The following is a 22,087-nucleotide window of genomic DNA, read 5'->3' as shown; positions in this document are numbered from 1 at the left end:
GCTTGGTAAGGATTTGCAAATTGAGAGCAAGGTTGGTGTACTTTTGTGTGACAGCAATCATGGCAATGACCTTGGACTTTAAAAACTCTTCATTCATTTCAAATACATCATTGTACTTTTCACATCCAAGGCCCTTGACCTTGAATCGAAGAGCACCAAGCCTTCCATAAGCTTCAGCCATAGTTTCTCCCTCCTTGATGAACAAGGTAGCCTCGGTCTTCGCTGACTCATATAGAGACTTCTGGATCAAATTAGTTCCCTCTTGAAGTACTATAATTTGATCCCAAAGCTCTTTTGCAGAGTCAATATCATTGACTTGGTCAAGGAGTTTGCGATTGATGCCACTTCTAATTTTGTCACAAGCAGAGGCATTGAGTTGGCGTTTGTAGAATTCGGTGGATGTCAACCTAGTGGGATCTTGTGGCTTCCGGTATCCATCAACAATGATCTCCCACATCTCCACACTACAGCTGCGAATATGAGACTCCATAGAGGATTTCCAAAAGGAAAAGTGAGTTCCATCAAAATGGGGAACATTCCCACTATGGTTTATATAAGGCATGGGTGAAGTGTTTTTGGGATAATCATGATTGACCTGATTGTAGGTCTCCAGAGGGACAGTAGCCCCACTCAAAGTCCCACTCGTTAGGCTTTTAAGCATGGCATTCATTTGTGCCATCTGGCTTTGGATATCATCCTCCCTTTTCTTTTTCTCAACTTCATATGCTAAGAATCTGGATTTCATCTCCTTAACCGAAAGGTTAGAGTCTTCATACAAACCCTCGAATAGTTTATCCATCTCACTCTTAAGGTTGTAAGGCCCTTAAAAAGAGTCTAGGCTCTGATACCAATTGAAAGTTCAGAGATGGTAAACCTAGAGGGGGTGAATAGGTTTCTACAATTTTTAATTCTTTCTTTGCAATATTAGACTTGCGGAATATAAAGGTGATCCTAATGCAAACTAGGTGAGGCACCCTAGATGATGATACAAGTAACTCAAGCACGAAGGCTCTCACAGCATATATAGCACAAGTAAAGAGTTCGGTTAGGGATAACCGAAAGCACGCAGAGATGAAGGTTTATTCCTGTGTTCCCTTCCTTTGCAAGAAGGTACGTCACGTTTGGAGAGGTGGGGATCCCACGAAGGATTTCCCAACGCCACGAAGGCTCACCTTCTTCTCCGATCCTATCCCATGAAGGAATAGCTCTTTCACTTGTGGTAGACGTTGAGGCAGCCTCCAAACCTTCACAATCTTGTCGGGAGCAAATCCACAGCCCGGATGCTTCCGGACGCTTTTGCCCACCTAGGGTTTCCAAGAAACCCTAGAGAGCACGTATCTTGATGAATACAAGGGGGAACAAGATTTGGCTCGGTGGAACTATAGATCAAGACCTCCTCTAGCTTTTTCCCAGAGGGATTTGAGTTTGGGTGGACGAGAAGGGAGATCTGAGGCTTTTGGTGTTTCTATCAATGGAGTATGAGAGAGAGAGCTCAAGAACAGTTTGTAGTGTAGTGCCTAGCCGTTCTGAGCTAGGATAAGGGGTATATATAGGTCCACTTGAAATCCAACCGTTGGAACTTGTCCAGCTCAGCAGTCTGTCGAGGAGGCTGGTCTGCCGGGCCAGGCGCCTGACTGGCCGGTGGCACGCTCGGTGCCGCCGGGCCTGGCACCGGGCCAGTGCCGAGCGTGTGCGTCGAGTCCCTGTAATCTGCTCTGGTGTGCACTAGCGTAGGAGCTGGCATTTGCCGGGCGGTCTGATGCTGGAGCCGGTGTGTGGTGACCCTGCATACCACTGCATGTTGTAGTATGCCAGTCGTTGATATAACATTCACGAAGTACCAATCCGCAAATATTACATCCCTCAGAGTAGTACAACAGAACATAGCAGGTCCATAATTCATTCATTTATTATTACAAACAACATATACATATCATCTCGGAGCTCCTCTTGGGTCCTAAGAGGAATACTCCTGGGTTCGAGGCGAACCCATCTTAACTTACAATATAAGAGTCTTACTAGATTATACATTTACTCCCTCGAGCAGTTAAGTACTTAGAGTTCGTACTGCTCGAATACTACTACTACTTGATCGGTCTAAGCTTGCTCTCCTCCGGAACCCCCCCCCCCCCCGGTTCCGTAGACTATGAGGTAATCTACACCTTCAACACCTCCAGAGAGGTCTGGTTCTTCATAGCCGATGACTTCGGCTCCTTCAGGGTTGTCGTTGTCCTCTTCCAGATGGTTCAGACAATCTAAGCAGGGGATTTAAGAGTGGTATGAGTACGAGCGTACTCAACAAGTTCATTATAGAAAAGAGGTGTTTAATGCACTAGCTACGATATTATACCAGAAAGTCTAATACCAATGCAGGTTTTGATAAACATTTTTTCAAGAGGTTGCTTTTATTCCAAAGAACTATGTCCGTCAACCTTCACCGGTTTACTAGAACTTCATGGAGTTCCTTTCCGGCAGCGTTCGTAGTTCCAATTCCCGGAACAAGGAGTGACAAGTCACGATTCATTACACTCTGCAGAGGTGTGTTACTTTACCCATAAGAGATCTTAACCTTGGTGCCAACCGGGCAGCTTTCCCGTCCACACTTCCTTCGGTGTGAGGCCCGGTATAAGGTCTAGCCAATCATGTTCCTCCGCTACCTCGAACACCCACCCTTTGTTGCATGCCCCGACCCTGGGTCCTCGTCGGTCCTCTTATACCAATTAAGGATGGACCCCGACCACGACGACAGTCTGGGATCGAACCAAACTCCTTCACCGGTAGCCGCAACCCATCATAGACCGCAATACCGTGGGGACTTATGTAATATCCCAGGTTTAGAGACGATCGAGGGGTAGATTTTTAGAAAGGGATGTGCACTGCATAGTAAATTCTGGGGAAATTTCGCGCTTTTAAACAAAAACTGCATCGAAGGGGGACAAGTTTCTCTCTCGACACCTTACAGGGTTAGGGTTTTGAGAGTGCGACAAACTTGTTTCTCACTTCACTAGTTTAGGGTTTTGAGATGAGAGAGGAGAGTTGCTTGATTGAATTCCAAATGATATGACATGGTTGAATTCAAACCAAGGTTGAATTTGAATTTCAAATTCAAACATTAAATAATTACTTAAATAATTCAATTGAGGAAATTCATTAAGTAAATGATCAATAATAAATAAGATGAACAATTATATTAAAGTAAAGCTCATTAGAGAAAACTTTGAGCTTTATTGATCATCACACACATTACAATGTCATTACAATATTCATAAGTGAAATAAAAGAATAATACAACACATTACACAAATGGGCAGAATAGAAGAAAGGAAAATAAAGAAAAATTACAAGTTAATAGTCCTAGTCTAAATTCTACAAGGTCATCCTCATTTGATCTTGTATTTGATGAAGTCTTTGTCCATTTTTCTCCATGGATGATCCCTGCACAAAATCACAAAGAAGAACAAATTATGCCAAGTGGCAAAGCCACTTGGCGAGTTAAAAAGAATGGAAATAGAGGATAATATCAAGTCTGCCGAGCTGATCCTCTCCAAAGCCAAGTTCACAGGATCTGGTTCACACAGACACACAAGCAGCACACACATCAGGTGTGCATGCTCAACACCCAGGCATTGCTTGTGCATGTGGCACAACACTCACACAGCATCAGTGAGTCACCAAAGTGACCAGAGCCAAGCTGTCGACCAGGGAGAGTATAGCAACAACATATATAACCTTTTCAGTGCTCAAACCCTAGTCATTTGCTCATCCATCGACAGGCTGAAGGGGTAAGTTACCAAGAACACCAAGAACAGCTTGAACAAGGGGAACGACCAGGTCTTGTTCCATTTGCTCAATCTCACCATTGAATCAAAACAAGATCACCAGGAGGAGCAGGGCAAGTAAATCATTCACAAGAGCAACCCAGAAGCAATCCTCTACACCAACAAACAATCTAGGAGCTGGAGTGAGGTATACCACACAAAAGCCTGAGCAAGATCATATCTTGCTCATAATTAAGCATACAATGCATCACTGAAGCACAGAAGGGTAGAATACCCTGTGTGTATCATCATCTGGCTACCGAGGCCATTTGGTGCAAGCATAGATGGGTAAGACCACTAGGTAAACATCCTATGGGAACAACGAGTTATGCAAATCCATGCATAACTAGAGGAATCCAGCCAAGAATGAAACCATAGCTAGCCTAAACCACTCACTAAGCACCTACAGCTAGCTAAGCCATCAGATTATAGACAATTACCTGTCTATATATTTTGTCAACACCAAAAGGTCACTGGAAGTCCAAGACTGGATAAAGCCAGTGAACAACTATTCAATTCCAGTCAGCCAACACAAGCCATGGCAAATCACAGATAGGGGAGCAACCAGGACAGCAACACAGGTGCTGCCAGGGCCACCTCAACCCTAAGCCAGTACAAGAACCTATACCTCATTATCCAATTGGACTCGATAAAGGGCTAGGGTACACAAGCGAAGGTTGGCATCCATCTAGCCCTAACACAATTAATTAGATGATCACAACTGCAGAGCAGCTCACATCACTTATCCACTTCGGAAAAATTCAGGCAACACGAGATAAGTGAACAAAGCAAATAAATCAAAGCACCGGGGCTTTGCGGTGATCCAATGGATCGGTGCGAGGCAACGACAGATTGCTTAGGCCAACAAAAATACACACCGGGTTAAGCCTCGTGTGATACACACACGGCACGAGTGAGCAACGGTGAGCCATAGACCACAAAGAGCAGCTTTTACAAGCAAGCTGGTGATCATATGATCACCGAAGCTTGCTAGAGCATGCTACGCATGCTAGAACTTATTCCAAGTAATTAACACATGAACGAGATAATTAAATAAGTGAATAATTGCATCCCAGATAAGGGCCTCAGGCTTTATAATTGTATCCAGAAGCACATCAAAGGCTTGATGAACCAAAGGATCACAATATACAAGAAAAGCACATGTAAATCCATCACTAAATCACGCTTGCTAAGCCAACAGTACAGCTCAATGGAGCATAATAATGAATCTGAACTAAAGGAACTAGCTCAGAGGCACTGGCACTTGTTAATATGCAAGGTTTACACTTGGTAATCAAGCCAGGGCAGTCAAATTGAATACACTTGAGAGCCTAACAAGAGCAGTAACAAGAACAGCAGCACAGGGAGAGATTCAAGTAAGAAATGCATAGCAGTAGCAGCACAATAGCACGGCCACACGGCACAGCGAGCATGAGCACAAGCTAGCAAGCCGCGGCGGCAGCGCATCGGCACGGCAAGCATCTCCACATGGAGGATGAGGCCCGTGGCCGAGCCAGATGTAGGAGAGAAGAGAGTAGCGCAGAGAGGGAGAGAAGGAAACGAAGGAGTACTCTCTGGTGGTGCGTGATGAAGGGCGCGGCCATGGCGGCCACGGCGGCACACGCTGGGGCACGGCAGCGCCAGGCCAAGCCAAGCCACAACAGCGCCGCGGCTACCAGCAACCACGGCGTGGCACACGGCCGCACCGCAGCGCCAGGGACGCCGGCGAACGGCGGATCTTCGCGGATCCGTGCGGCCGAGGCGCAGATGCGTTGGGGAAGAGTCGAGGTGGACGCGAGCGTCAAATCGACGCGGACCACCAGGTCCGCCGTCGAGAGGCGGTCCAGATCCACATCTGATCGTCGCCGATGATGGCCGGAGGCGGCCGGGAGCGGGCGACGACGGCGCGGGCGACGAAGGTCGCCGGTGAGAGCGGAGGGGATTAGGGTTAGGACGAGCGGCGCGTGGTGAGGAGTGAGCGACCGACCGCTCGGGTCGGTTGGACCCGAGCTGGTCTAGCCAAACCACTGGGCTCCAGCGACGGGTGGGCCCGGGGGCAAAACGATCATTTCCAAATTCCATTAAAAACCGGGAATTTGAAAATTCAATAGAAATATGATAGAAGTTCTAAAAAAACAATTAAAAATATGGAAATAGATCAGCATAAAATTCTCTACCTAAGTAAAATATCAAAGAGAATTTTTGAAGACAATTAAGAATGAGTCTTAATTTGAGGATTTAAATAATCATTTAAATCACACATATATTTTTCAATAAGAAAAATAAGTCCATTAATGTCTTTGGACTTCAAAAACACCTTGACAACATTTCAAGGTTGCATTTTACCCTAAATCAAGTATCCCCAAATCATTCTTAGTATTAACCTCTTACATGAAATATTAACGACATCGGAAGGGGGAAACAAACCCTAAAAATGGAATCATGCATTATTGCTTCTTTAACCATTGCCCTTATCGGACAATGATGCTATTTTTCGAGAACAAGAGGACAAGGGTCAGTCCATACCTTCCAACTGCAGAACTTTGCAGTGTTCAGGCAAGTTCATCACTTGCTCATGTCATTTGAGTATTTCTATCAAATTACTTGCAAAGTATTATGGTTATCACTATTGCACTAAAATCAAAACCATTACTTTCATAACTATGAATATGACTAAGTGGTGGGCAATGGAACCATGGATTGTGTTGATATGGTGGAGGTTCCATTGCACGGGTTTATATCCATCTAGGATTAAACAACAAATGTCGCCAGTGATTCTTGTGCCGTAATATCCGTGTTAACCATAAGATCCGGAGTGGGACGGAGTAGTCAAAAGTGTTTCCACCTCTCGTTCATCAACGGATGCGCTTTACCGTAGACACTTGTATCCGTCGGGGCAAGGCTGTAGGCTGGGGAAGCCTTAAATCCCCACGGCATAGTCCGTAGACACTTGTCGCTCGAAGTGCAAGCGGTGGGCTGGGGAAGCCTAAAGTCCCCACGGTATTGCGGTCTATGATGGGTTGCGGCTACCGGCGAAGGAGTTTGGTTAACGAGTCCCAAAGCATTGTCGTGGTCGGGGTCCATCCTTAAGTGGTATAAGAGGACCGACGAGGACCCGGGGTCGGGGTATGCAACAAAGGGTGGGTGTTCGAGGTAGCGGAGGAACATGATTGGCTAGACCTTATACCGGGCCTCACACCTAAGGAAGTGTGGACGGGAAAGCTGCCGGTTGGCACCAAGGTTAAGATCTCTTATGGGTAAAGCAACACACCTCTGCGGAGCGTAAGAGCTGTGACTGTCACTCCCTGTTCCGGGATTGAGGAGCTGCGAACGCGGCCGGAAAGGAGCTCCATGAAGTTCTAGTAAACCGGTGAAGGGTGACGGACATAGCTCTTTGAAATAAAAGCAATCTATTGAAGAAATGTTTATCAAAACTTGCATTGGTATTAGACTTTACGGTCTAATATCGTAGCTAGTGCATTAAACACCTCTTATCTATAATGAACTTGTTGAGTACGCTCGTACTCATACCACTCTTAAACCCCATGCTTAGATTGTCCGAACCATGCGGAGGAGGACAACGACAACCATGATGGAGCCGAGATCATCGGCTACGAGGAACCGGACCTCTCGGGAGGAGTGGAAGGCGTAGACTACATCATAGTCTACGGATCCGGAGAGGCTTCGGAGGAGAACAAGCCTAAGGATATCGGGAGGAGTAGTAGTAGCCGAGCGGTGCGAACTCTTACTATTTAGGCTGCTCGTTTAAATAAATGTTTAGTTTAATGAGACAATGGTATTGTAAGTTAAGTTGGGTTCGCCTCGAACCCGGGAGTTATCCTCTCGGAACCCAAGAGGAGCTCGAGGACGACTTGTGTATGATAATTGTAATAATATGTGAATGAGTTATGGACCACTGCTATGTTCGTTGTACTACTCGAGGGATGTAATATTTGCGGAATGGTACTTCGCGAATGTTATATCAACGAGCGGCATACTACAACATGCGGTGGTATGCGGGGTCACCACAGTTGGTATCAGAGCAAAAGCTTTGACCTTAGGTTGGAACCTAGTAAATGGGACTAAACGTTAGGAGTCAAATAGGATTAGTAAAGAATTCTCTAAAAATATGGTGTATATTCAATTGAGAATACAACAACCATATCTTTTAGTGCGATAATTCTTTATTACCTCTATTATGATGCATTATTACTAATCTCATAATCTTTCTAATTCTACAGACCAACATGGCAAGTTCACGACCGGGAAGAAACGTGAAAGTTATGGATTCCACGTTGAGCGAGTACCAGGGAGGACTTGTCGATATCCTACGAGCCATGCTATTGGAATTTGGGTGTGATCCCCAGATTCCGGTAAAGAAGTACATGTTCTATGATGGACCGGTGTTGGCCAAGTGCGAGTAGGGCTGCGACTTCCCGAATCTTTGGGAATGAGCGTAGTCATGCCAGTTGGGGAAGCGAGGACAACCAATACAGCCTACCATATAGGCTGTTATGAGAGCCATAACCGACATTCGGGAGCATAAGACGAAAGCGCTTATGGGTTCCGAATTCACCCACATTCCTCATATGGAGGAAGATAATGATCCCATGCTTGAACCATTTCAAATATGCCAAAAGTAAACCAGCTGAAGCGGCCAAATATATGGATAACAGTCGTAACTTCATATCATTACTCTTTCGGTTGAATCATCATACGATAGGAGCTATTGATACGATGCTTGAGGAGTTCACCGAACCCAAGGAGGAGAGTAGGGGCAAAGAACCTATGGAGAATGTGGTACACACACCGGTTTATTCAGGTGGTGACTACATCGGTTTTGATCCACTTGCACGTGAACCTACACCTGTTACACACGGGAACTATACGGGTAGTTCCTATGGGGGATACGAAGGCGGCGAGGAATCCGGAAACAATCGGCGTTCCGAGACTCCAATTGAGAATTCCGGGGGTTGGCGTTGGGGTAGTGATGCTGGAACCCATAGTACTCACTGAGTATTATGATGGAGAGATGAACGATGATGCAACAACCCGGAACCAGAGCTATCCTAGTAATGAAGGAGTGGATGGAGGATATCCGACACGGAGTTGAGTCGGGTATGGGTTTTGGTAACCCTTATGGTGGGGCTATAGGAGAGTACACCCGATGGGTGGATTATGATGCACTCAACGATCGGTTTATGAACAACGATTTCTCCTTAGGATCATCATCCGACTCGGATTACAAGCCAACGGGGAGACCTTATGTTCCGGGGTCTATCGGGAGGACGACACGTTCGGCTGGATGGAAGCTCTGGAATGTACCGGGAGTGAAGGCGATTAGAAGACCACCAAGGGAGGCGTGGCTATAATACACAAGTACCACGTGTATTATAGTTTGTAATATTTGTATAAACTTGTACATATACTTTAATAAGTGAGTTTGCATACTCACATCGACTTGAGTTATGTAATAAGACCACTTATGTATGTAAATATATGGTATATGTTTTGTATGATTTGGATTTGCTTCTTGATTTCCATTGCGTGACTAGTTCTGTGCACAAAGTTGAGCTCGAGAAAACTTGCGCATGGAGTAATTATGAGTATCATCTTGTGTTGCGAGAACTAGGGGGATTATGTCGGGAACGTTAGGAAACGAGAGGCGAAGCACGGCGCATGGAGCGCGAAGCAAAAAGAAAAGGAAGAGGCTGAGGGTGCAGCCGAGAGATCGGTTCCACCACCACCACCACCCATGACTCGGCGAGAACTTTATCCGGTACATGCAGGCGGCGGAAGAGAGGCAGCGTGTAACTACTGGAGCTGCGAGAACAAATTCCTTCGAGGATGCGATGCGGCGAGAATAGGGTGGAGAGACACGAGAACCGGGGAGTCTCATTAGCGGACTTTCAAAACACCAAGCCGATATCTTTCGCATACGCGCCAGAGCCTATGGATGCGGAAGATTGGGCTGATGGATGCTGAGCGCAAGCTCAACAACATTGGATGCAATGATCAAGAGAAGGTTAGATATGCTACCCATACGCTATGTGGACTGCCGCATCATGGTGGGACAACATTGTAGCCGTGTATCCGGCGAGGAAAGGTATTTACCTGGGAGGAGTTCGCAAGGAAGTTCAGGGAATCCAATGTCCCTGAAAGTATTGTAGAACTGAAGCGTAGAGAGTTCGAGAGTCTTGAGCAGAAGGACAAGGCAATCCTGACCTATGTCAGGGAGTTTTCCAAGCTGTCCAGGTACGCGGTTGAGGAAGTTAATACCGAGGACAAGAAGAAGAAGAGATTTACGAGGGGGTTAAGTCCCCGAGTTCAAGGTACAGCTGCGGATGATGAGAGCAACGGAATTCCAAGAGGCTGGTGGATGCAGCCATCACTCTTGAAGATGACTTCAAACAACTGCAAGAAGAAAAGAGGAAGAAGGCCAAGTATGAGCCGAAGAGGTTTGTTAGTAACAAGCCTAATACCAGCTTGAGTTTCAAGCCACGGTATAACAACAACAACAACAACAATCAGAGGAGGAACCAAGGATATCAGTCTGCAAATCAGATTATATGCCATTCCTGTGGTTTAAAAGGACATGTCATGAAGGATTGTAAGAAACCCAAAATCATATGCCTTGGGTGTCGTCAGGAGGGGCACATCTTCGAAGGACTGCCCCAAGAAGAATAGTGGAGGAGGAGGAAATCGAGGAAACACCGGAGGGAATTGGAAGAATAAGAAGCCCTTCGGCAAGCTGAGCTCGTACCGGTCTGGAGGAGGTGGTCAATTCGACCCAGGCGGTGATAGGTACGCTCCAGATACTCACTCATCCTGGCAAAGTACTTTTTGATACTGGTGCAACCACATCATTCATTTCTCAACAATTCATCATCAAACATGGGATTAGTTGCACTAAGTTAGATACACCCATAACCATACTTTCTGCGGGGGAACGATATTAGTAACCCATGCCAAACAAAAACAAGTCATTATGATCAATAAGTGCGCGTTTGACGCGGACTCGTTCATTTTACCGATGAAGGACATTGATGTCATTTTTGGTATGAGCTCGGTTAGAAGCTAATGGAGCATTGATCGATTGTGTAAACAAAACGGTGTCATTAAAAAGTTCCGATGGAAGTAGAATGATTTACCAAGGCGACAAACATACACAGATTGAAGTGGAGCTACAGCTGAATAGCATGAAGGAGGTGAAGTTAGAAGATATACCTGTAGTAAATGAATTCCAAGATGTGTTTCCTGCGGAATTACCTGGTATGCCACCAGATAGGGAGATAGAATTCACTATCGACCTAATTCCAGGAACAGCTCCAATTGCTAAAGCACCATATAAAATGGGGCCTAAGGAATTGAAAGAACTGAAGGAGCAATTGGATGACTTGGAACAAAAGGGATTCATTCAAGAAAGTGTTTCACCATGGGGATCACCTGTGATCTTCGTGGATAAAAGGGATGGAGGAAGAAGGATGTGCGGAGACTACGAAATCGAACAACGTCACAATCAAGAACAAGTATCCACTTCCAAGAATACAAGATCTATTTGATCGGGTTAGAGGAGCGGGAGTCTTTTCCAAGATTGATCTAAGATCCGGTTATCACCGAGATAAAGATCAAGAAGGAGGACGTTCGAAAGCTGCCTTTGTCTCAAGGTATGGACACCATGAATACCTTGTAGTACCTTTTGGATTAACCAATGCCCCGACAATATTCATGAATCTCATGAATAAGATCTTCATGCCATATCTTGACAAGTTTGTCATCGTATTCATCGATGATATCTTGATATATTCCAAGAACAATGCAGAACATGCTGATCATTTGAGGTTAGTGTTGCAAACACTAAGGGAACACCAACTTTATGCAAAACTCAGTAAGTGTCAATTTTGGCTAGATCAAGTGGAATTTCTTGGTCATGTCATTAGTAAAGATGGGATCGCTGTCAACCCGAGTAAGGTAGTGTAGCGGCCCAGGATAATACCCATATTAGATTTGTTTGTTCTTTTTATTTTGTGCATCATCATGGCATATGCATCATATCATTCATGTTTTATTTAACAAAATAAAATTATTTTTATAAACCCAAATTATTTTGTTTTCCCTCTCACATGTTTTCTATAATGAAACCCTCCTCTTCTATTCATTTAACAAAACCAAAACCTATCTATCTTGGGCCCCTCCTCTCTCTTGTAGCCCATCTTTCCCTTTCTTTTCTTTCCACCGCAGCAGCCCACCTTCCTCTCCACCCTTTGTCTCTTTCGGCCCAGCAGCTAGCCCAGCTCCCTTCCACCTTTTGGCCCGTACCCCTTCGTTCGATGGAGACCAAGTCTCCTCCTCGCTTCCTTCCTCGTGCACGAGAGGACGTGCTTTTCCCCTTTCCTGGACAGCGACAGCACCACCTGCTCTCCCTCTCCCTTAAAGCTACGGGTAACCCTAGGTACAAACCCTAGCTCGCCTCTCCTCTTTCTCCCTCTGGCCGCCGCCACTATCTCCTCTTCTCTCCACTTTTCCCTTTTTCTCTCTGGGAACGAAGAAACACCACCGCCGCTACCCCGCCATGGCACGCCGCTTCCGACCACCCCCCGCTGTTTTGAGGGCACGGGAAGATGCGCCTTGTCGTCCTCTCCATCTCCATCCAAGGAATCGACCCGGAACCTCTCCAACCGTCGCCATGATCGCCGATTCCTTCTCCGGTCGCCGACGTTCTTCTTCAAATTCCGGCCACTCCGGTGAGCCCCTGGACTCCGTACCGCCACCATCATGTTCTTCGCATCCAGGCGCATCTTCGACACCAACTGTCTCGTCCCGGTTCGCTCCCCGTCGCCGGATCCATGAACGACCAGAGCTCCTCTCCGCCATGGTCTACATCCTCGAGCTCCGCGTGAGTTTGCTTCATCTTGCCGGGCGCTCATCTTAGGACACCATCGAACCATCAGCCCAATGGTTTGTCCCTTGATTGTGTGCAAGTGAGACCTGGGTTCAAATCTCATCAGGGCTATTTAATCTCACTCCTTTTTCTGTTTTTGGTCCAGACCTCGCGGCCAGAGATACTTCATTTTGCCTGGAGCCTTACCAAAACGTAGCAACATCAAGCAGCCTAGCTGGTTCGTTCCCTTGCCAGCACGTGGAGATCCTGAGTTCAATTCCCATCGGTGGCAAATTAAGCCCAACTCCTTTTTTTGCTCTGTTTTGCCAGATCTGCTAGATCTTATGCTGAATGGGCCTCAGCCCAGATCTTCTCTGCAGCCCGTTGCCCCGCGCGCCCAGGAACAATCCGTCGCCGACGCAGGCCTAGTTCTGGCCCATGTCACGACAGGTCCATCCCAGACCATCCCCTGCATGTTTTCTTTTCCTTTTGCAAAACTTGTAAAATTAATATCTTCCAAACTATAACTCGAAATAAAAAGTGTTATATATGAAAAATGATCAGAAAAATGCAAGGAACAATAATATGCCATCCATTCATCTGTTTGCATCTCGCATCATGTCGTGACGTGATAGTTCGTGCATACCACCTAACATATATGCGGAGTATTTCGGACACCGACTTGGTTTCCCGCTCCGTTTAACTTTGAAGTAGCGCACCCCTGCCATGTTGTACCATTCTAATCAACCCTTAACTTTGACGGTAGAAATGTAACTCGAACCTATTAATTGTTTGTCCGGGGTTCAGACTCCGATTAATTGGATAAGTTGCATCGCATCATTGTTGCCATGTCATGCATATCATCTTGATCATGCTTGGATCTTCTTTATCCGTAGTAGTAAGACTTGCATACGTTGTGTGTTCCAGCATTTGCTTCTTGTCGGATAGGATCACGAAGTGGTGTTGTGAGATACGACAAGTTCTTCGGATGTCCCTCGGCAAGCTTTAACAGGCAAGCATTTCCCCTATACTCCTGCCCCTGCAGAAGTCGCTCACCTATTTTATTTTGCCTTCTCCCTCATGCTGTCCTTGAGTTGCGTTCTTGTCACGTGTCCCTTCCACTTGTTACCTCAAGCAGCCTATATTGCCTCCACCAATCACCTACGACTATTGTTTGGTTATCGGGTCGCCTTGCGAGTCGTAGTGCATGCTAGTGCTTCGTTATATCTCGTTACCGTTACCGCTATCTTATCGGTTATCTCGTTGGGAATCATGATACATGCTACATGGTTATATCTGTTGAGGGAATCATGGTTACTTGTTAATAGTTGTTAGCGGAGGCATCGGTGGGTCAGCTGATTGTTTTGTGACGGCTCACTTGTGTTTCTTTAAACCTAGGACCCCGAGTTCTTGTTACCTGTTCCGAGACTGAGCGCTCTAACCACACGTGGGTATGTTTATGGGTCTCCCCTTGACCACTGCCGGAATCTACAGCTTTGTCCGATGGCCACAACTAGTTTGCAATGTTTTACCATTTGTTGTTTGCGTGCATGCCGACTGTTACTTATTTACTTTGGGAAGCCCAGGTGAGCCTTGTATCCCTTGTTTCGGTATGCACGTATAGGTTTGCGGCACGAGCGTTTATCGCATCTCTGAAGCGGGTCATTTGCCCCTGAGTGTATTTTGACCCTCGGAAGCCGTGCACGCAATAGCTAGGTCCGTTTCGGAGATACGGCCGGACTTCGATTCGGGTTCAATTTGGTTAGGTGGCTTCCTGGACATTGTTGTCGTGAAGGAGAGTGCGAGTCGTAATATCCACCTGTCGCAAGTGGGTTGATCGTGCGTGTGGGCACATTTGGGCACCCTACGAGGTAAAATCTTATCGATAAGCCGCGTCCGCGGTTATGGACGACTTGGAGTCTGTATGACTCGACCATAGACAACTTACACTGTTGGTTCAATACTAATAACTTGTGTAGTAAGATAGAACAACTTAAATAATAATTGGTTAAAACTTGTCAACCGTGTGAGTGCCCTTGTAAGTACCTCCTTGCGAGGGGGGAACACTTCGGCGGTGTTATGTTTTGCAGAGTATAGAACTGTTAGTTATGCGCTCTCTCACCTTCTCTGATAGACGACTGTTGTAGAGTGTCTCTATAGGTTTTTAGTGCTTGCGCGCTGCCGCTTAACCCCACCATATTGCCTATGACGTTCCTCTTGCGTCCTCTAAGTCCCCTGCGTGCCTCAAGTACAAAGGACGGCTGGTTGACGAATGCTTATACGTCTTGAAGTCTTGTTAAGTACGAACCCGTACTTATTGCTGCTTCTACGGGATATAACCGGCGAGGTATGAAGATCGGTACGATGAAGAACGACGCTAGCAAGGTTACCCTTCCGGCTTGGCCTCAGGCGGGGTTATGGACGCCACTTGGTTATCTTCGGGACTCTTAGTCCAAATTTGTATCTTGTCCGTACTCGGATGTATTTGATCTTACGTATGATTTGGATCTTTGTATTGTATATTTGTATCTTGACTCGTTGGAGTTGTTGTTGTTGTAATATATATGTTTCTTGTGGGCTCTATTGTAATCCTGTTGTAATGTTACCGCTCGTGATTGATTCCACCCGCATCGCGTGCATGCTTCGGCGTGTACGAGGCGCTTGGTGGTGCGTCTCCTAAAATCGATATCGTGCGGATTTCGGCGGATTCGCTGGGATCCTCATGGTACCGGTTCTGGGGCGTCACAAGTTGGTATCAGAGCCTCAGGTTGACGATACCCCACTAGTCCAGCCCTTAGGATAACCTTGCCAACGGTCGTTGAGTTTAGAGAGTCCAAACTATTTTCTAAAATTCGTTGGATAGTTCTGATTAGCTCTGATTTTTCTCCTTATCTCTATTCTTTCTCCTCTTATCTTTCCGGGTTTTGAGTCTTCTCTCTTATCCGAGTTTCTCTGAGTCTTAGGTTTTGACGTGGGTTGGACGATCTTTGCCTTCAACCTAATAGGTCCGATCTTCGGAGGATCTCAACATCAACGCATCATCAACGGAGCATCAACCCTTGTTAGTGGTGTCGCCGTTCAACATGAAGCAAGAATTCTTGTTAGTGGTGTCGAGGAGACCGTCACGTTGCCAGAAGATCTGATAGTTTAACCAACTCCCCCTTAGGTTGACGTGGAACCTCGGGGCGAGGTTCCTTGTTAGTGGTGTCGATTGTAGCGGCCCAGGATAATACCCATATTAGATTTGTTTGTTCTTTTTATTTTGTGCATCATCATGGCATATGCATCATATCATTCATGTTTTATTTAACAAAATAAAATTATTTTTATAAACCCAAATTATTTTGTTTTCCCTCTCACATGTTTTCTATAATGAAACCCTCCTCTTCTATTCATTTAACAAAACCAAAACCTATCTATCTTGGGCCCCTCCTCTCTCTTGTAGCCCATCTTTCCCTTTCTTTTCTTTCCACCGCAATGCCGCCCACCTTCCTCTCCACCCTTTGTCTCTTTCGGCCCAGCAGCTAGCCCAGCTCCCTTCCACCTTTTGGCCCGTACCCCTTCGTTCGATGGAGACCAAGTCTCCTCCTCGCTTCCTTCCTCGTGCACGAGAGAGACGTGCTTTTCCCCTTTCCTGGACAGCGACAGCACCACCTGCTCTCCCTCTCCCTTAAAGCTACGGGTAACCCTAGGTACAAACCCTAGCTCGCCTCTCCTCTTTCTCCCTCTGGCCGCCGCCACTATCTCCTCTTCTCTCCACTTTTCCCTTTTTCTCTCTGGGAACGAAGAAACACCACCGCCGCTACCCCGCCATGGCACCGCCGCTTCCGACCACCCCCCGCTGTTTTGAGGGCACGGGAAGATGCGCCTTGTCGTCCTCTCCATCTCCATCCAAGGAATCGACCCGGAACCTCTCCAACCGTCGCCATGATCGCCGATTCCTTCTCCGGTCGCCGACGTTCTTCTTCAAATTCCGGCCACTCCGGTGAGCCCCCGGACTCGTACCGCCACCATCATGTTCTTCGCATCCAGGCGCATCTTCGACACCAACTGTCTCGTCCCGGTTCGCTCCCCGTCGCCGGATCCATGAACGACCAGAGCTCCTCTCCGCCATGGTCTACATCCTCGAGCTCCGCGTGAGTTTGCTTCATCTTGCCGGGCGCTCATCTTAGGACACCATCGAACCATCAGCCCAATGGTTTGTCCCTTGATTGTGTGCAAGTGAGACCTGGGTTCAAATCTCATCAGGGCTATTTAATCTCACTCCTTTTTCTGTTTTTGGTCCAGACCTCGCGGCCAGAGATACTTCATTTTGCCTGGAGCCTTACCAAAACGTAGCAACATCAAGCAGCCTAGCTGGTTCGTTCCCTTGCCAGCACGTGGAGATCCTGAGTTCAATTCCCATCGGTGGCAAATTAAGCCCAACTCCTTTTTTGCTCTGTTTTGCCAGATCTGCTAGATCTTATGCTGAATGGGCCTCAGCCCAGATCTTCTCTGCAGCCCGTTGCCCCGCGCGCCCAGGAACAATCCGTCGCCGACGCAGGCCTAGTTCTGGCCCATGTCACGACAGGTCCATCCCAGACCATCCCCTGCATGTTTTCTTTTCCTTTTGCAAAACTTGTAAAATTAATATCTTCCAAACTATAACTCGAAATAAAAAGTGTTATATATGAAAAATGATCAGAAAAATGCAAGGAACAATAATATGCCATCCATTCATCTGTTTGCATCTCGCATCATGTCGTGACGTGATAGTTCGTGCATACCACCTAACATATATGCGGAGTATTTCGGACACCGACTTGGTTTCCCCGCTCCGTTTAACTTTGAAGTAGCGCACCCCTGCCATGTTGTACCATTCTAATCAACCCTTAACTTTGACGGTAGAAATGTAACTCGAACCTATTAATTGTTTGTCCGGGGTTCCGACTCCGATTAATTGGATAAGTTGCATCGCATCATTGTTGCCATGTCATGCATATCATCTTGATCATGCTGGATCTTCTTTATCCGTAGTAGTAAGACTTGCATACGTTGTGTGTTCCAGCATTTGCTTCTTGTCGGATAGGATCACGAAGTGGTGTTGTGAGATACGACAAGTTCTTCGGATGTCCCTCGGCAAGCTTTAACAGGCAAGCATTTCCCCTATACTCCCGCCCCTGCAGAAGTCGCTCACCTATTTTATTTTGCCTTCTCCCTCATGCTGTCCTTGAGTTGCGTTCTTGTCACGTGTCCCTTCCACTTGTTACCTCAAGCAGCCTATATTGCCTCCACCAATCACCTACAGCTATTGTTTGGTTATCGGGTCTGCCTTGCGAGTCGTAGTGCATGCTAGTGCTGTTATATCTCGTTACCGTTACCGCTATCTTATCGGTTATCTGTTGGGAATCATGACACATGCTACATGGTTATATCTGTTGAGGGAATCATGGTTACTTGTCAATAGTTGTTAGCGGAGGCATCGGTGGGTCAGCTGATCGTTTTATGACGGCTCACTTGTGTTTCTTTAAACCTAGGACCCCGAGTTCTTGTTATCTGTTCCGAGACTGAGCGCTCTAACCACACGTGGGTATGCTTCTGGGTCTCCTCTTGACCACTGCCGGAATCTACAGCTTTGTCCAGTGGCCACAACTAGTTTGCAATGTTTTACCATTTGTTGTTTGCGTGCATGCCGACTTTGTTACTTATTTACTTTGGGAAGCCCGGTGAGCCTTGTATCCCTTGTTTACGGTATGCACGTATAGGTTTGCGGCTCTGAGCGTTTATCGCATGTCGAAGCGGGTCATTTGCCCCCGAGTGTATTTTGACCCTCGGAAGCCGTGCACGTAATAGCTAGGTCCGTTTCGGAGATACGGCCGGACTTCGATTCGGGTTCAATTTGGTTAGGTGGCTTCCTGGACATTGTTGTCGTGAAGGAGAGTGCGAGTCGTAATATCCACCTGTCGCAAGTGGGTTGATCGTGCGTGTGGGCACATTTGGGCACCCTGCGCAGGGTAAAATCTTATCGATAAGCCGCGTCCGCGGTTATGGACGACTTGGAGCTGTATGACTCGACCATAGACAACTTACACCTGTTGGTTCAATACTAATAACTTGTGTAGTAAGATAGAACAACTTAAATAATAATTGGTTAAAACTTGTCAACCGTGTGAGTGCCCTTGTAAGTACCTCCTTGCGAGGGGGGAACACTTCGGCGGTGTTATGTTTTGCAGAGTATAGAACTGTTAGTTATGCGCTCTCTCACCTTCTCTGATAGACGACTGTTGTAGAGTGTTTCTATAGGTTTTTAGTGCTTGCGCGCTGCCGCTTAACCCCACCATATTGCCTATGACGTTCCTCTTGCGTCCTCTAAGTCCCCTGCGTGCCTCAAGTACAAAGGACGGCGGTTGACGAATGCTTATACGTCTTGAAGTCTTGTTAAGTACGAACCCGTACTTATTGCTGCTTCTACGGGATATAACCGGGCAGGTATGAAGATCGGTACGATGAAGAACGACGCTAGCAAGGTTACCCTTCCGGCTTGGCCTGGGCAGGGTTATGGACGCCACTTGGTTATCTTCAGGACTCTTAGTCCAAATTTGTATCTTGTCCGTACTCGGATGTATTTGATCTTCTGTATGATTTGGATCTTTGTATTGTATATTTGTATCTTGACTCGTTGGAGTTGTTGTTGTTGTAATATATATGTTTCTTGTGGGCTCTATTGTAATCCTGTTGTAATGTTACCGCTCGTGATTGATTCCACCCGCATCGCGTGCATGCTTCGGCGTGTACGAGGCGCTTGGTGGTGCGTCTCCTAAAATCGATATCGTGCGGATTTCGGCGGATTCGCTGGGATCCTCATGGTACCGGTTCTGGGGCGTCACAGGTAGCAGCAGTTTTAGAATGGGAAGCACCCAAGACTGTCAAGGAGATCCGAGGATTCCTAGGAATGGCAGGATACTATCGGAGATTCATTGAAGGATTCTCTAAGATAGCAGGACCTATGATGAAGTTGCTAAGGAAAAACACACCATTCGTGTGGTCAGAGGAGTGTGAGAAGAGTTTTCAAACTCTGAAAGAGAAACTCACCACGACACCGGTGTTAGCAGTTCCTGAAGTCGGCAAGGACTACACCGTGTACTGTGACGCATCCAAACATGGATTGGGTTGTGTACTCATGCAAGATCGGAAAGTGATATCTTATGGATCGAGACAACTCAGACCTCATGAAGTGAACTATCCAACACATGACTTAGAATTAGCAGCGGTCGTATTCGCACTTAAAACATGGAGACATTTTCTCTATGGAGCTAAGTGTGAGCTCTATACAGATCATAAAAGCCTCAAATATTTCTTCACTCAGAAAGAACTCAACATGAGGCAGAAAAGATGGCTAGAATTGATTAAGGATTATGATCCGACAATCAATTACACACCGAGGAAGGCTAATGTTGTAGCGGACGCCCCGAGTAGAAAGAGTACCTGGAGGAGTGGAACAAGAAATATCACCGGAGTTGAGGAAGGAAATAAGCCAAGCCCAAATACAACTTTGTGAGAAGGAAGCCCATGAAGGATTATCGGCGTTGCAAGTAGCCGATGAGCTGAATGTTAACTTGAAGAATGAGATAATGATGGGTCGGTTGGATGATCCATTCATTGTAGAAGAGATGAGGAGAATAGATGAGGGAAGACCATCAGAATTTCACCGAGGAGAATCTGGATCTTTGTGGTTCCGAGAAGAGGATTTGCGTTCCGGATATTGCTGAAATCAAGGAAGTAATACTCCGGGAAGCTCATCAAACACCATATTCCATACATCCGGGAAGTACAAAGATGTATATGGATCTAAAGGAACTATTCTGGTGGAATAATATGAAGAGAGAGATAGCACAATATGTTGCGAGAATGCCATACACGCCAGACGAGTGAAGGCTGAACATCGAGTCCGCGAGGAAAGTTACAACCTCTACCGATTCCAGAGTGGAAATGGGAGGAAATAGGGATGGATTTCATCACCGGACTACCCATGACTAATAAAAAGAAGGACATGATATGGGTAATCGTGGACCGGTTGACGAAGAGCGCCCACTTCTTAGCGGTAAATCAGCAGGACAAAGGAGAGAAACTCATTGATCTTTATATCAAGGAGATCGTGAGTAAGCATGGAGTACCTAAGAAGATAGTATCGGATCGAGGATCCGTGTTCACATCAGCATTTTGGAGGCAACTTCACGAAGCTTTGGGATCCAAGTTGGATTATAGTACCGCTTATCATCCACAAACCGGTGGACAAACCGAGAGAACCAATCAAATCTTAGAAGATATGCTTAGGGCATGTGCCCTAGACTTCGGAGGATCATGGGAGGAACACTTGTCACTAGCAGAGTTTTCATACAATAATAGCTATCAAAGCAGCATCAAGATGGCACCATTCGAAGCTCTCTATGGAAGGAAGTGTAGATCACCGATATGTTGGTATGAAGCCGGAGCAAGCAAAGAGTTCAACCCTAATTATGTCAAGGAAAAACAACAAATCATTGACATTATCAGAGACAGGCTTAAGATAGCCCAAAGCCGACAAAAGAGTTACGCAGATCAGAAGAGGAGAACTTGGGAGCCACAAGTTGGAGACATGGTTTATCTTAAGGTAAGCCCGATGAAAGGACTCCAGAGATTTGGAGTTAAAGGGAAACTCAGTCCGAGATTTATAGGACCTTTCAAGATACTGAGTCAGAATCGAGGTTTAGCCTTTGAATTGGATCTACCGGGAAGATTAGCACAAGTTCACAATGTATTCCATGTGTCACAACTCAGAAAGTGTTTAAAGACCCCAGATGAACCAATATCACATGATGAGCTGGAATTACAACCAGACTTAACATATATCGAGAAGCCAGCCAAGATTCTTGAGGAGAGCTGGAAACAACTCAGAAACAAGGCGATCAAGTATTGCAAGATACAATGGAAGCATCATCCCGAGAGGGAAGCCACCTGGGAAAAAGAGGAAGACCTGAGGAAAACATACCCCGAGCTGTTCAGGTATTACAACCACAACTTCGGGACGAAGTTTTCTTTAAGGGGAAAGGCTGTAATATCCCGGAGTTTAGAGACGATCGAGGGGTAGATTTTAGAAAGGGATGTGCATTGCATAGTAAATTCAGGGGAAATTTCGCGCTTTTAAACAAAAGCTGCATCGAAGGGGGACAAGTTTCTCTCTCGACACCTTACGGGGTTAGGGTTTTGAGAGTGCGACAAACTTGTTTCTCACTTCACTAGTTTAGGGTTTTGAGATGAGAGAGGAGAGTTGCTTGATTGAATTCCAAATGATATGACATGGTTGAATTCAAACCAAGGTTGAATTTGAATTTCAAATTCAAACATTAAATAATTACTTAAATAATTCAAT

General features: G+C 46.2%; 2 long non-coding RNA genes across 2 annotated transcripts; both read left to right on the top strand.

The window, feature by feature from the left end:
- Nucleotides 1-12,435: 12,435 nt before the first annotated feature.
- LOC124697937 lies at nucleotides 12,436-13,212 on the top strand. The gene is made up of 3 exons (XR_007000849.1): nucleotides 12,436-12,776; nucleotides 12,866-12,937; nucleotides 13,030-13,212. It is a non-coding gene; the product is annotated as an uncharacterized LOC124697937 (long non-coding RNA).
- Nucleotides 13,213-16,717: 3,505 nt separating this feature from the next.
- LOC124698720 lies at nucleotides 16,718-17,332 on the top strand. Its single transcript, XR_007001075.1, has 3 exons — nucleotides 16,718-16,897; nucleotides 16,987-17,058; nucleotides 17,150-17,332. It is a non-coding gene; the product is annotated as an uncharacterized LOC124698720 (long non-coding RNA).
- The last annotated feature ends 4,755 nt before the right edge of the window (nucleotides 17,333-22,087 follow it).

Source organism: Lolium rigidum, chromosome 3 (genome assembly GCF_022539505.1).
Source record: "Lolium rigidum isolate FL_2022 chromosome 3, APGP_CSIRO_Lrig_0.1, whole genome shotgun sequence".
Taxonomy (NCBI): domain Eukaryota; kingdom Viridiplantae; phylum Streptophyta; class Magnoliopsida; order Poales; family Poaceae; genus Lolium; species Lolium rigidum.
The sequence above is the reverse complement of the archived record's forward strand: the minus strand, read 5'-3'. Positions and strand labels throughout refer to the sequence as shown.